The 4,072-nt window shown below is 36.4% G+C and overlaps 1 long non-coding RNA gene across 1 annotated transcript in view; it reads right to left on the reverse strand.

The window, feature by feature from the left end:
* Positions 1-3,666: 3,666 nt before the first annotated feature.
* Positions 3,667-4,072, reverse strand: part of LOC148145972 (uncharacterized) — a 4,027-nt gene continuing 3,621 nt past the window's right edge. The window contains exon 3 of the long non-coding RNA XR_015761011.1: positions 3,667-4,072. This exon is cut by the window's right edge and continues 102 nt beyond it. This is a non-coding gene — a long non-coding RNA (uncharacterized LOC148145972).

The following is a 4,072-nucleotide window of genomic DNA, read 5'->3' on the forward strand; positions in this document are numbered from 1 at the left end:
GTGTCCAGATCTTATTCTAAGAGACTTACATGTATGAATGTAATCTCCTTACAAGCACTGTGCAATCAAGATATGTACTAGCTCCATAAAAGATGCATGTGAACTTAAACTATAAGTTAAAAGAAAAGATTAGTTTAAAAATATACATATTTCTGAGTAGAGTACGGTTTGGGAATAGAGGGTTGTTGAGGAGAGGGGAGTGGTATTGTTGAAGTGGAGTGCGGGGCCATTTGCCTTCATTCTAGCAGATAGGCCATTCTCAAATGTTTCGAATAACTTTCGCTCATCATTCCCAAGTAAGGTACAGGTTGTTCTGCTATAACATGTATTTCATCAGCACAAATTGACTATAACGCGATTGTTGAATTGTGGACTTTTTTGGATAACGTGATCTTTCTACTGAACAGGTTTGGTAATTAGCAATCTTCTATAGCACAATTTTCTATAGAGATTTTCCATAGTGTGATTTTCTATAGCGCAAGGTCACAGAGGAACACAACTGTTGTTTTATAGCAGAACAACCTGTACCAAGCTGCCAGAGAGTAAACCTGATTAGACCATTTTTGCCTTTTAAAATAAAAAAAATCACAACACTCGAGTCTCTCAACTCAATGAAATTACCTTTAGTAGAGGGCGGGTGGCAAGCAAACATCTTTGATGCTGCCTGTTATGAGTGTTTAAGGAGTATTTCATGTGAGCACTATGTTCTGTCCCAAATTCTGTTCCAAAATGCAGTTTCAAATTACTTTTTCCACACCTTTTCCCATCTCCCTCAGAACACAAGCACCATCGTTTGTGAACCTGAATTACAAAAACCTTTGAAGTGCAGTTTTTTTGATACTATTGAGATGTTGATATTGGTTTTTCACAGAGTTGGGAGTTGTTGGCCTCACACAGAATGATGTCAATAATTCAGTTCCAGACTATCTCTTACAGACCAATAAGCTGATTTTTACTTGCTACCCATGTACTAAATAATGCCATTATTTATATTTTAAACTTAATCACTGAGATGGAATCAATGATATTCTGCGCAGGGCACTTTAAATATATAAATTGTTTCTGTATGACAATGGGTTTGAAAAATTCATAAAGTTGAATAGTATGAATCCTCTGTAACCCTAACTCATTAGATTCAGATGTTTGGTCATAAACACATGGAGGTAATTTTCAACCAGCCACCTAGCCATAAAACTGTCATTGTGAAATGGCCACTCATTGTAGAAAACACTCAATCTGACTGTCAATTGAAGTCCTTTCAGTTCTTTTAGGGATGCTGAACCTATGGATTTAATTTTTAACATGGGTGGCAAGTAAATAAAATCAGCTCTTTGGTCTTTAAGAGGCCAAAAACTCCCAACCATGTACTCAATAACAACAAAACAAAAACTGCACTTCAAAGGTTTTTGTAATTCAGGTTCACAAACAATGGTGCTTGTGCTCTGAGGGAGATGGGAAGAGGTATGGAAAAAGTAATTCCATACTTTGGAAGGGGCATTTTGGAACAGAACTTGGGACAGAACATAGTGCTTGCACAAAATACTCCTTCTAATGGTGAAACACTGAATAACAGGCAGCTTCAAATGTGTTTGCTTGCGACCTGCCCCCTATTAAGGATAATTTCATTGAGATTAACAGTTAACAGAGACAATGAATGGAGTGAACTCTGTTTTTCTTATTTTCTGTTTATCAATGATGGGAGAAAGTGAGGACTGCAGATGCTGGCATATTCATATCTTAAATTACATTTCTCTCCAGTTGCTTCTATTTAATATACTAAAATCTCAATACATTGAAGAATGAGCATATGACTTAAAAAGTTGGTTGTTTTTGTTTGTGCCTGTGGAGCTGTTCCAAATGATGTTTTTTATGCAATAAAGGATTACCTCAAAGATCCCCCAAATTTTTGCACTTTTGTAGATCCTTGTTCTGGCTCTAATCTTGAGGATTCATACTATTCAATGTTATGAATTTTTCAAACCCATTGTCATACAGAAATAATCTGTCTATTTAAAATACCCTGCACAGAATATCTTTGATTCTATCTCAGTGATTAGGTTTAAAATATAAATGTTGTCATTATTTAGTACATAGCTATCAAAAGCGCAGCAGGTCAGGCAGCATCCAGGGAACAGGAGAATCGACGTTTCGGGCATAAGCCCTTCTTCAGGAAGGGCTTATGCCCGAAACGTCGATTCTCCTGTTCCTTGGATGCTGCCTAACCTGCTGCGCTTTTCCAGCAACACATTTTCAGCTCTGATCTCCAGCATCTGCAGTCCTCACTTTCTCTACATAGCTATCAAACCGCACTGGGTTTTCTAAGTCATGGTGTAAAGTATAAATACAATTTAAAAAAAAAACACATCTGTTTCAAATATATCACTTGTATTGTTACTAAACAAACATTTAGGAGTCTAAGCTTTTTTTATATGGGAAATTGCATAACCTTGTCCTGCAACAGGTGATCCTTAGTACATTGTTGACATCACATTTGTAAACCTATCCCACTCTTATTAGCTCCTCGTAAGTGGTGTGATATAGATGGGATCATAACTGATGCCTCAACCCTCATTTAACTCATGTAAACAGAAATAGTATAGTTTCATTGTTGTCTCGAGATTCTGGGGTGATCTGAGAGCTCAGCTGTTTGACTGAAGCTGACAGAATCACTCCACCCTGCAGTATAATGAGTAGAATCAATGACTTGAGGGGAGATGTAGTATTTTGAATTAAATCTGACTATGTAATATGCTAATACAACAGAACATACGTCATTGCATGTAGCGATGTATTGTCATATGACCTTACCTTCTGTTGCTGTCTCCAGGTCAGACAAAGCTATGGTAGCATGTTTCCTAAATCAAGGTAATGTCTTCCATACATCAGAAGGCTGAAAATATTCTTTACTGGGACAATAAAATCACGAATGTTATATATTCCAGAGCATCTACTTTGTCATACTGTGCAACATGTAGTGTAATTGAATGGAGTTAAAATTTCAATACTGCTTGCATTGAATACATACACGATTGATGTAAGTTTGTGACAAAGGAACCAAGTTTAATGTAAGCAATAGAAGGAACGTGCTCACACAGACATGGAAAAATCAATCAAGAACATTGAGTTGTCTTTTAGATTTGATATGATATTTGCTAGTTTTTCGATTGACAACCATCAGCAGAGATGGTGGAAACTTGTCTAATTTCCTATGTAGAGATTTTATGGCATTTCTCCCCTCCTGATAAGTACTCCCTAAACATTTTCTATTTTAATAAGTGCAAACTTGCAATCACAAAGTGAATTACCAATTTTCTTAAACTTTTAAGAGGTGCCAAATTGAATCACAGGAGGATAATCTGTGGTTAGTTGTGCTACCATCTGAATGATCATTGCTGTACATTGCTCCAGTTCAAACATGCAAGTTGAAACAGTGCTCTAGTATCAGAAGAATTAATAGTTTTAGAGATGTAGAGATGATGGATTACTGTATCAGAAGTTAGAGCTTTTCTTTCTTTTTTTTGTAAACATAACAATCAACCACCTTGATGCATATCACAATCATTTTGTTGGTTTGAAGGGAACAAATTATCGTTTTCCTTGAGATGTTTTTTTTTCTGCAGTTGTTCACAGAGTTTGCCACTAAATTCAGTTTCCTTGATCTTTAATTAAAGTAGAATTTGTGCAGTCAAATAGAATGACTAGGTCTGTGGTTTCAGTAGTCATTCTGGTAAATACTCAACCAATTGTGGTGGAATTTTCTTCTAATGATTGCAGAGTGACTTGCACCTGTAAAGTTCCAAAATCCATGACCATGGAATTAATGGATGAAGAAGAGGTATGGCACATTTTGGTGTTGTTTTGATTTCAGTGGAATCTAGAAGGGAGATAAGATTCCCTAGACTGAAGGCCATAAACCACAAAAGAGCTTTCGTGTGCACCTTATCATCAACGTGTTGATGCTGGAAGTGTGCAAAGGTTGACTTCACTGAAAGCTCTTCCTTCTCTGACACTGTTGAGATCTCAATACGTAATCTATTCTGAAATCACAGCATTTTATTTATATCAGTGGATT

Source organism: Chiloscyllium plagiosum, unplaced genomic scaffold, assembly GCF_037043375.1.
Source record: "Chiloscyllium plagiosum isolate Xiang-an unplaced genomic scaffold, Cpla_swu_hap1 HiC_scaffold_22, whole genome shotgun sequence".
NCBI lineage: Eukaryota > Metazoa > Chordata > Chondrichthyes > Orectolobiformes > Hemiscylliidae > Chiloscyllium > Chiloscyllium plagiosum.